Source organism: Amblyomma americanum, chromosome 8 (genome assembly GCF_052857255.1).
Source record: "Amblyomma americanum isolate KBUSLIRL-KWMA chromosome 8, ASM5285725v1, whole genome shotgun sequence".
Classification (NCBI taxonomy): Eukaryota; Metazoa; Arthropoda; class Arachnida; order Ixodida; family Ixodidae; genus Amblyomma; species Amblyomma americanum.
This window is the reverse complement of record NC_135504.1, coordinates 80,577,354-80,589,603: the sequence shown is the minus strand read 5'-3', so window position 1 is coordinate 80,589,603 and position 12,250 is coordinate 80,577,354.

Sequence of the window (12,250 nt, the reverse complement as noted above, 5' to 3'; positions counted from 1 at the left end):
AGCAGTGGCGGTGGCGCAGTTCCATGTTCTCTGCCTAAACCTGTCATCGAATTCTTGCAGAAACTTTCGCACGGTGCCGTCTACAACCTGGCTCATCATATCAGTACACTGCTGATATCAACTCTGGCCGTCACGTGGGGACCCAAGCGCAAGGACCTTCCTATAAAAGCGGCGACAAGCGACCCCCGTCTTCATTCAGCGATGCGGCAGCAGTGGCGGTGGCGCAGTTCCATGTTCTCTGCCTAAACCTGTCATCGAATTCTTGCAGGTTGGTAATAGACAATTTATTAAGCACTTTTCTTTTTTATAATGACCGCCCCTGCTGCTGCTCTTGCTGTTTGGCAGTTTTCTGTTATTGCCTATTGGATGTTGGTTTCTGCTCTTGTTTACCATGAAGGACGCATGCTCCTCTTGCAACGCAAATTTTGCCGATGGTGACACGTTCATGACGTGCATCAACTGCACTTGTAAATTCCACAACGAAAAATGCAGTGGCGTGACCGAACGATCGTTTAGGATGATGAAAGAAACCACTAGGAAAGCGCTGAAATGCCCAGCTTGCAAGCAAGCAAATGTCTTGGAAAGCTTCCAGGCAGAACTAGCGGAAATAAACGGAAAATTGTCTGGCATGCTAGTACTGGAGACCAAATTAGACAAGCTAATGAGCATGCAGGAAACTGTGTTGAGCATCGAGAAGTCAGTACAGCTTCTGTCTGACACTTATGATGACATAAAAGTGAACCTACAACGACAGGACAAAGAAATAGGCGACTTGCGGCGTCGAGTGGAGGCTGTCGAGAGTGGAAGCGGTGAACGTACTGTCCAAACACTAAAACAAGAATTAAATGAACTCGAACAGTATAGCCGCCACCAGAACATTGAAATCCATGGGCTTGAGCTGAGAGAAAATGAAGACCTCATGGCTGAAATTAACAAGATTGCCCGAAAATTGGAGCTTACTGATTTATCCGATAGCAACGTTGAACATGTGCATCGTTTGCCCCCCAGAAAGGACAGAAGGCCTGTGGTGATTGTAAGGTTTTCAAACCGAGCCCTCAGGCGCAAATGGTTTGAAGCACGCAAGTGCGCCCAAGAAAAGTTGACCAACATCAGCTTCTATGAAAACTTGACAGCAATGAACAGGCGATTGCTATGGCTGGCGAAGATAAGGGCAAAGGAAAATGACTACAAATTCGTGTGGACTTCTGAGGGTAAAGTGTTTGTAAGAAAACAAGAAAAAGCAAGTGCAATCAGGATTGCAACCGAAAATGACCTGAGCAAAATTGTTTAGATCAGTGACGACAGGTATTTTGATTCCAAAAAATCAAGATGGCGTACCACACGACAACTTCGTTCAATGATCTGGTGAAAAGTAACAAGTCTTTTCTTGAAAAGGGGCTTTATAATCTGAGTAGTGGTGGAAGTCCCAGTTTCAAGACAACTTTACTAGGGTGGATAGTTCAGCTAGTTGATGCATTCTTCAGAATACCAGGGCAGTAAGTGCCTCGTTCAGTGCTGTAGTAATCTAAAAATGACATTTCTTGAATACAAAATTTCCGCGAAAGCTCTCGAAAGCACAACTCATTATTTGTGGTCAATCAGCGCCGCATAACAAAAAGACGTTTTCGTTGGTGACACACTGGTGTGCAAAACTTTTCACCCAACATATACTTCCTCTCTGGGGTGATTTCTTGCTCACAACGCCGACGCCACGCCGACGCCGACACCGACAAAGCCTACACCGGATTTTCTAGTGAACGGGGCTTTAACGCTATATATGGCGTTGAAACCTTAATGCCTTAATTTGAATTACACATGGAAAAATCCTTCAGCCTTTTCTTATTGTCTTATTGCGCTTTTTTTATTCACAGCAATAACAATCTTAACCGAGAGTTACAAAAATTGAATATTCATTTGTTGTCCTGGTCGGCGCATTAAGTCACCCTGTGTGAAGTGCTCGAGGTCCTAGAGCTTATCGTGAGGTGGGCGCGTTTGCTTATGTTCAATGGAAGGCTACTTTATAGTGTTTTAAAGGTCATGAGACAGATACAGACGACCACAGAAGTTTTAGGCTGAACCTAGACATCATTACACTACCTGAATCTAGAAGTTCACCCAAAAAAACTTCTACTGCAGGCCGAAGGCCTCTCCCATGTCACTCCAATTAACCCTGTGCTTTGCCACCTGCGCCCACCGTATGCCCAAAAAGTTCTTAATCTCATGCGCTCCCGAAGCTTTCTGCCACCTCTGCTACGCTTGCCTTCTGTTGGAATCGAATCCGTTACCCTTAAGGACCAGCGGTTACTTGCCTTAGCATTACATGGCCTGCCCAAGCTCATTTCTTCCTCTAGATTTCGATTAGGACGGCATTAACCAGTGTTTACTCTCTCACCCAACACACTCTGCCCGCTTCCGGTCTCTTAACGTTACACCTGTCATTTTTGCTTTCCATAGCAAGCTGTGTTGTCGGTAACTTGAGCCGAACCCTTTTCGTTAGCCTCCACGTTTCAGCCTCGTAGGTGAGTACCGGCAAGATACAGCTGTTGTACACTTTTCTCTTGGGGGATATTGTTAAACTGCCATTCATGATCTGAAAGAACCTGCCATATGCGCTCCACCCCATCCTTATCCTTCTAGTTATTTCCCTCTCATGATCCGGACCAGCGGTCACTATCCGCCCTAAACAGAAATATTCCTTTACCACTTCCAGCACCTCGCTACCAATTGTGAACTGCTGTTCCCTTGCTAGAGCGTCGAACGTTACTTTGGTTTTCAGCGTGATAATCTTTTGACCCGCAGTTGTGTTCTGCCCAACTCATTGATCATGCTTTGCAATTCATCTCCTGAGTAACTCAGCAAGGCAATGTAATGAGCTAATCGCACATTATGCAGGGATACTATATTAACTTTTATCCGCAACTGTTCCCAATTCAGGCCTATAAATACCTCGAAGTAAATAGCGAAAAAAATGGTCAGTTTATAAGAAACTTGGGTGCGAACGTGCAGGAGAAAATCACGTCAAACCTGCCTGATTTTTTTATCTTATTCAAGCCACTGAATATTATATCCTTGAGTGCGCCACAAAAGTTACGACACCGCTAAGCGGTAATTGAATATATTAATGCAAGCGTGCAGACAGGAGATGCATCTGAACAAACACCATATTTCCACCCAAACTCTGAAGGCCCGAAGTTGTACTCTACAAGCCCAAATTTCGGCCCAACAAGTCAGCTACCTAAGCCGGTCGTTAGTTGCAGCGACCATCATCGTGGCAGCACTGCTACCCTCGCGCTGGAGAAAGCGAGCGTGCAACAGAACTGCCGTGGACTTACAGCTGTGCGCACACATCGCCCTTCTGCTAGCTAGCCTCGTTGCGCCGATCCCCGCGAAACAATTGTGGCTGCCGCCCCAATCTTATGCGACCACAGTTAGCTGCATATATCCTGTCGAAGCCGGTTGACAGCCATTGTGAAAAGTACCACGCGCAAATACTTGCTTCTTTAGGAACGCTCTTGAATGTGAGATAAGCTGGCCCCTCTCACCGTAAAGATAATCTTCACTGATGCTACAAGAGACCCGGCATACGGGTTGTAAACGAACTGTTTGTGCCCACGGCTGCGCTTTTGAGCACACGTCCTGTTTCTGGTTAAAGTGTCTCTTCTTGAGATGTTGAGTGTGTTACATAATAAGGCGCAACGCACTCTGGCAATCTCTTTAAGCTGTGCCTTTTGTCTATCTGCTTTTTTTTACATTCGTTTATTGATATGGCGCTGCCTTTGTCGCGCCATTGGATGTGTGCACTCGCAAACTGTGCTTTCAGCAAGGAGGCATACGTGCAAGCAGCGCAGTTCTCACATCTTTGGCTCTTTTCCTTGCTTTGTGACTTGCGTCCTTTCGAGCTGCTGCTCGCTGTTCTTCCACGCTCACTCTCCCATCTATTGTGCAGCAACAGAAACGCGAACTTCTTGTCGCGCAGAACTCAGAATATGAGTCCACTCGGCTGTATGATAACTTTTACGGTCTCCTTTCGCCTCTCTTCTTTGGTAAAACTGTGAGACTTTTTGCTAGGCTAATAACTGTGCAGTCTACGTTACCCTTGCATACAACGCCCGAGTGGTAAACTAAACTGCAGAAATATCGGCACCTCATTCCATCTTCTAGCATTCAGACGTAACGCTTGTGCCGAAGTAGGGCCACAGAGACCTGCAAGGCGTCTCCTCCTTTTGCGCACGATAGTACACTCTAAACACGAATGCCCCTATATGGGAGTAAGAAGGGAGTAAGCTGTCGTCTAGCCCACTCCCTTTCATAAATAGGGAGTTTTACTCCTTTCTGTTTAGAGTGTACGCTCGGCTCCCGCTGCCACAAGCGCCGAGAACATGGCGTACTCGTCGAGATTCTAAAATTGCCGAAGGGGGCCGGCAGTGGTTCAGGGGTGCTCCGCTACATTCATGAACGCCGTGTTCTTTGTGGTAACGACGCAGCAGCGCGCATGGATGAAGCACAAATTGCGGCTGATGATGACATGTCGGAGTGCGCAGAGCGGTGCTCAAGCGTTTCGTGGCGAAACAGCGTCGCTCTTCGCCGTTGCCAAGTAGCATGTCGGCGCCAACGAGGCGCTTCTGCGGCAACCAAAAATGAGTGTCTCCCATGAGTGCTTGCGGCGACCCTCGGTCATGCAGCTCAGGGTTTCCCGGCCAGAAGGTGAAAGTGAGTCAGATGTCTCATATGCGTTATAGTCAGCCTTGACCACTGCTTTCATCCACTGTTTACCTACTTTCATTCATCCTCCATTACTTTCATTCATCATAGGAATTTCCCCGCGCTAGCGATAGGAATGCTGAATGCAGTAACAGTAACTCCATGCAGTAATTCTGTATAAAAATTATGAGTTAACACAATATTATGCAGAACCAAACGTTTCCGTTGCCCTCTGGTGTAAGGGGAGCATTGCTTGGGTTTCTCTGAGAAAAGCATTAAAAAACACAGCAAGAGCCTACTATAGGGTATCAGTGAAAAATAAATGAAAGTTTAAAAGAAAAATGCGTCAACCTAGTTAAGTCTAGAAGACTTGATTGATACTTATCTCAATAGGACTTCTGCTTTACTCACACGGGATGAGGAGAAAGGGCATTGCCAATTGAGTATTTTGAGCAGACTTCGCGTGCCGCGAACAGCTTGTCCTATTATAGCGACAAGAAATTTAAATGCATTCCTCGGCCTTTTTGGTCGCTCGGCAGCATTTCGCCGTGCGATTTCCACTCCCGCCGACTGGCAACTTTCAAAGCCTGTATTTCGGGGTCAACACGAACGCTGTCTGTTTGCACAGGCCGGCAAAAAGACGGGAGCCTATGGCCCGGTCGATGGGAGGGACTGCTTTCCATAGTTCAACGCTTGTGAATGCAGCTCGTGGACTCATTCGATTTGGAGTTAGGCTAAAAGAAAAGTTGAGACAGCTACTCAAGAGAATGGCAGTAACTGCGTTCACTGCGTGTTTCTGAAGATTTATCAGCATTAGAAGGGCGCTCTTGGCCCCGAGTTTGTTTTCTATTTTTTTAGTCCACTTCCCATGCGATGCTCAACTATAGGTATGCAATTTCAGGACAATAAGAACACTGGACCAGGAATTATGTACTTTCATAAAGTTTTGTACGTACAGATCTCTTTAGGCAGAACTGCATACTCCTTTGTCTTTCGTAGTATATTATACTGAGACACCGGCAAACGCTGACTTGCCGCCTCTTATTCGGGCTCGCCTGCGGGTGAGAGACATCTGAACATACATCTCGTAGTGATTCTTGTTTGAAGAGTGTTAGCTCTTACTCATCAAGTTTCGAGATTTCGTGGGGTCTGTTACCACCCTTGATCCGAGCGTCATCTGTGGCAGCAACTACTCATCACGTTTCGAGATTTCGTGGGGTCTCCTACTACCATGAGATAAAAGCGCCATCAGTGGCTGCAACTAAAAAACAGCGTATCTCGCATTGAGACTTGTAGCGCCATCTACAACATCATTGTAGAAACAACCACCTGCCGCATGCCAATGATGTCGTCACGGTCTAATATGGTGGATAGAGGTGGAACTATGTGAGTATGACGTCAGGGGACGTAAAGGCGGCATAGTGTCGGGTTCTCGAACCCAAGATTGCGGCCATTGAGAGAGAGAGAGAGAGAGAGAGAGAGTAAACTTTATTGTTCCAATTGAGAGGTTTGGTTGCGTGCCCGGAGACTGCCGATGTCTTCCAGGCTGAGCGTGGTTGGCGCCCCTAGTCCAAGGCACCACTGTCCCTGGCCATCCGGCATGCGTGGCTCACTAGGTCCCTTTGGACCTTAAGCTGGCTGCTGGTTAGCCGGTCCTCCCACTGCTCTGCATTTGGGTCTTTATTATTTCGGAACGCTACATTGAGTGTACATTCCCATGTGATATGATATAACGTGGGGGTTGCCCCGCACCACGGACATGTATCCCTATACTGCTCTGGATACATCTTATGTAGGACATGAAGGTTGTAGAAGGTCCCTGTTTGGAGTCTTCTCCAGCATGTCGCCTCGTATTGTGTTAGCTGAGGGTGTGGCTGGGGGTATTTGCGCCTTCTGCCTTTAATGAGGTTGAGGATAGCTGTGTACGTGAGCTCCACCGTCATCCCCGGGCCGTCCGAGGCATTTGACGCACCAGCTCGGGTAGTGAGCTCGCGAGCTAGCTTGTCTGCCTTCTGATTGCCTTTGATTCCAGCGTGTCCTGGTACCCAGTAGATCCTATGTTGGATATTTTCATTGGTTCGCTTCGTTTTCAAGAGCATCTTTAGTGCTTTCTTATTGATTCTTCCTGCCATGTAGCGTCTGCACGCTTCCTGGAAGTCAGTTAAGATTGTGAGAGATTTGTTGGTGCGATAGCCCTCGGCTGCCGCTAGGGCTACGGCTATCTCCTGTGCCTCAGCTATTGTGCCATCTCTCGTGGATGCACCGCTGATGAGGTCACCTTCCTTCGTTGTTACAACCGAAACTGTTTTCTTGATGCTTTGGCTGCGATTCCATGGATACAGTGTGGCGTCAGTGTACACTACTCGATCTTGTGTGGCTATCTTCGTTTCTACATATTTAGCCCTTGCCTGTCTTCTTGCTGCGTAGAGGTTTGGATCCATATTCCTGGGTATGGGGCTAACATGGAAGGTTCGACGTATTTCATCTGGGATGTTTTCCGACCTGTCCTCGATGTCCAAGGCTTCTTTATAGTTCAGCCTTCTTAAGAGGGCCCTTCCTGTTGTCGAGTTCCTTAGCCTTTGTATTTGCGACATGAATTGTGCCTTACTAAGCTAATCAAAAGTGTTGTGCAGCCCCAGTTCTGCCAGCTTGTCGTTTGACGTGTTTCTTGGTAAATTCAGAGCTGTTTTGTAGGCTGCTTTGATTAGAACCTCAATTGAAATTTGTTGTGCTCTCTCATTCCTTTTTCCCCCTGTCGAAAAAAATATCCTAAGAAGGGTACGAAAGCCGTCCTGTTACGAGATCGCCATACATGTATATATTCGTTCCGCTATATACACTCCGACAACAACGGGCACCCATCCAGGCGCACGTGCCGTGCGTCAGCTATCTGGGCTACGCCGAGAGAAGCTATAAGGCAATGAATGCTGTCAGCCAAACGCGATTATCTAATCGCGCAGAATGCATTCTCGCGTTTGCAGCGGCCCAAGCGGCTGACAAAAGCAGTTCTTAGTCACCGAATGGAACAATTGCAGTGCCACCTTGGCAGCGCAGGTTCTCCATGGGAAAGTGTATTCAAGTGCACCCCCTCCGTAAAAATTCTGCGCCTCTAAGACCCCTTTTTATCTATTTGAACTGCGCATACTCTCTTCAAGTCAGTTGTGGGTGCGTACGGCCCAGCGCAACTGCACATGAACGAACTGGTGTTCGCGAAATGTGGCATGTGATCGATGAGGCAATGACTTGATAAGGGCGGCGAAACCAGCCTCCGGGAGATAAAGGCGAGAGCGCTGCTGGGGCGCGGTCACGCTATCGTTGTCCAGCATGAGCCGCCGAGATGTGTACACGGAAGACGGGGCGGCACCTTACCAGGAAGAAGACAGACGATGAAATCGGCTTCTCCGGAGATGAAAAAGGTGTTTGGTGTGAGTGGATGCTATGCGAGCAGCCTGGTTTCTTGTACAGCTTCGAGCCCTCTTTTTTATCTGTGCCTCTTCGTACGATTCGCGCCTCAGTGCGTTTGTTTTTCCAAGCTTAGTTAATAGCGCCTATTTTATTGTAGTCTGACCATTGCGCTCTCGAGAGCCTAGACCGCATCCTTTCCTACGACAATACGTTTCCTGCTGTGCCCCTTCGAAAGCGTTGCTTTGGGCAGGATTGGATTGGAAAACGTTATAAACCGGTGTCTTTTGTGCTGACTCTGGGTGTGTCGCTAGTAGCATGAGGCCATGGCTCGCGGACTCCGTTTTCTTGAAGGCGAGGCCTTCATGATAATGACCTTAAAAATATCAAAGAAAGACCGTGTTTTAGCAATGTTGTGGATAAGGTTGCTTGCTTAATCGTAAACCAAAAATAAAGCAACGAACAAAGTCTATATGGCGCAATGACACCTGAAACTGTATATATATCAGAACACAGTATGAAGCAGCTCTCTTTCGGGGGAATTACGTACCCACACAAGGAATACAGTTCATCACATTTTTTTAAAACACAAAGCATTGAGGAAAACCCCATTAAACACCATTGTTACTCAGGCGTGCATCTAGAAACCCATTTAACAAAAGAGTCAAGATAGACGACCTTCAAGGATTGTCATGCATGTTGTACCATGTAACTTGATCCGAGCTTTGCAGAAGTGAGGTGTCGTGTCAGCACCGAAATACCCGCAAAAAATTTGCCGTCGCCTTTCTTAAACAATAATATCCTTCGTTGTTTTTTTTTGTATTAATATAAATTATGAAAAAAGTACCTTGAGATTCTGAGAGCACAGTGAAATTAGAAAAGACGAAGTCGTTGCAGAAAGCTGAAATGCACAGTTCAGTGCTCCATCCAATGCACTGCCGGGGCACTCGCTGGCTAGAAGGGTATGCAAATTCAGTGCCTTCATTCTCGCTTCTTAATATTTTCGCGTTAAATTTAAGGTTATGCGGCACGCTTTATTATTTTGTTTTTTTGCTGTGCAAGCAAGTTCTATCAAACAGCACAATGAACCGGTTAATTCCGGGTTCGAACGATGGCGCGGCCATTGGCCACTTCTCACAATCTGTGCGCTCGATCGCTGTATCCCTCTAGTGTCTGAGAGAAAACCAAGTTTTAGCTCATTAGAAGGATAAATGTATTTACGTTTCAACGTTGTGTGCTGCTAACAGCAATAATTTTTGGTACGAATGCAGTGAGGAACAATACAATTATGGATTATTGCTGTTATAGATTATCGCAGTGAGGAAAAAATATTTTGATTAAAACGACACTTTTGTTCGACTTGCCTGCTTTCATGATGCGTGTGGGAAAACTACTGCACCAAAAAGAGGGAGAGGGCTGCTTCTGCAGCATTATAATGAAACGCTAGTTTCCATAGGTTCAGAGTAGCTTTTGCCTCTAGTAGAAAGTTATTAAGAACCGGCGCTCTAAAAACAGCGAAAAATGACAAAAATATACATATTGCAGGCTCGATAGCGTCCCGTCTAATTTGTAAAACATATACGTATTTGCCACATTTGTGCGATCTGCTCATTTTCTTAAATGTGCAGCACTTCTTTTAAATGCACTTAGCAGTTAATTAGTTCGCGTTGCTCAAAGTTAACCGTCGTCGTGAAAACGGAAGTCTGATTCTCACTGGCCAAACCTCCGTAGGTCGCGTTTTCGCGATGGCAATGGCATTCAGTGTAATAAAATGTAATGCCATTTGTTTTAAATACCCCGATGCACTTTCTTGGTTGCGAAAGTAATCTTTAGATTCTCTCTACGGCGTCTACATTATGCCAACGTAAGTGGTTACATTCACCATCGTTCTTTGACTACTCTTCCCGCACTATTTGGTACCGATCAGTCCTGACCCCTGGCAAGAATTAAGCGAGATTCTCAATTTTTTTTATTTGGCTATTTCTGTAAACGTCTGTGCTTTGCCAAAAATAAAAGGGCGTGTATGTGCGCGATAGCAATAACTTATGGCTTTCGCAACAGTGCATTCGCGAATTCAGTGACGCGGAAACTGTGGTGCTTCCCAATCCTCCAGTTCACTTTTTCAATATGATGGCTTCCTGTATGAGGAGTTAGAAATTTGTGATTAATTGTACGCTGGTCATAAGCCGTTCTGAAATACCAATTTTAAGCTTGATACAACATCAACGCACAAGAGACACACTACTAAATCGCATTTTCCTTTTATAACGTACTGTACTTGAATGGATGATGGATTATGATGCTGTACGACAAAAAGAAAGCTGCCGCAGTAGCGCTAAGTTTACACATCTGCACCACACGGCATTTAGGAGTTGTCCTGAACATTCGATGGAACGATAAGAATTGCATATGAGAACACAAGAAATGTACGCATCCCTTGCACCACACTACTTTTCGCTCTAAGAAGGCTCCGTCTGATCATTCATATTATGGAGAAGAGAAAGGGGAAACACTCGAGGGGAAAACTTTAGAATTAGTGTCTTAGCCGAGCACTAAGCGGTGGCAGCGGTGATTCACTGTTTGGGCTCACGCTGTGCATTAAACTCCTACTTTCATATTAATACTGTCACCTTTTTTTCTAGCCAAGACGTCTCTTTATTTGCGCAACAGCGTCTTTATTCTGCCATAAATATCTTGTTGGGCCGTATTCACGGAAAGTATCTGTTTCCGCTATGTATTTTACTACGCAATTACGTTCAAGTTATTGATCAACTTTGTTTTGACATTCTGAAAACAGGCGCTGAAATATACAAAATTAATTTTCAAGCACCCCCTTTTACACCGCCCAGAAAAGAGCAAATTTCAAACATTGGGCATCCTTCAGAAGATTGCTTCCAGATAAATAAGTGGAAAAAAAGGGCTGGAGCAAGAAACAAGAAAACAAATATTTAATTTCTCTAGGATTTTATATTTTAGCTATACCATCTCTGCCATTGCCAGTATGTTTATTTAGTGTTGCGGTGTTTATGCTGAGCACGTGCTTCACCTCAGGGTGTGCTAGAAATGCACTGCAGCACAGATATCGTGCTCTTCGAAAACCACCAAGCCGGTATGATTCGTTCGATTTCTGATGCGTCTCGAGAGGAAATTTTGTTTCGGCCATTAATTTTGTGTACTATTTTTTTAAAATAGCACACAGTGCGGTTTTCAAATCGTCTACTTGTGTTTTGATGTCCGGTATGCTTCCGAGTGAGAATGCTAATATATTTGTGACCACTATTTTCAATTCAGAAACTCAAGTTCTTTCGTGCACAGCCTCTCACTGTACTATCAAATCCTGCTTTTGTTACTTCAGAACCTAATCAAGAATCACTAAGATAAATTTCTCATTCCACCAAGCATTTACGAAATAAAACTCTTCATAAATGCCATACGACGATTTGCGCTGTTTCATGTCAAGTGAAGCTTAGACGCTACACTGACAGTCCACAAAAGCAAACGAGAGATGATAAAGCTTCGATTTCTGAGGTAACAGACTTCACGTGGTGTAGAGTCATGAAGACTTATGCCTGTAGTGAAAGGGGAGAGAAATGGGAGAGGCTTTTGCCCTGCAGTGGATGTAGTCAGGCTGCTGCTGTTGATGATGATAAAAGCTTAAAGCTTAAAACTGCTCCGTCAATAGGCTTTTTTTTCGGTAACTAAGCAGCAGCACAGACATGGCAGCATTAGACAGATATAACAGCACTCTTGAGCCCATAGTTAGCGCAGCATAATGTCACAGATTTTCTGACTAGACTAGGTGATCAGAGGGCAGGTGGTGCGGCTACTGCGGAGCTTTTTCCGCGGTCTGAATGAGGCTGAGCACTTTCTCTATATTTATTTACTCGCACAATGGCCTCGATAAGTAAATGACCACTCTCTGAATCGGAAAGAACCGACACCGATAACATGTGCTTCGTTTGCGGCTCAGCCAGACAGCGAAAACAAAAAGAAATGAGCACTCTTCTTGAACACACCGGCAAACAAACACTCACGGAACAATTAAGCTGGCTTTCGGAAAGAGCATGGCGAAAACAACACGGATGAAGGAAAGACGGAGGTATGAAGAAGTACAACGCAATTCTTCTTCCATCCCTGTCAGCGCTTG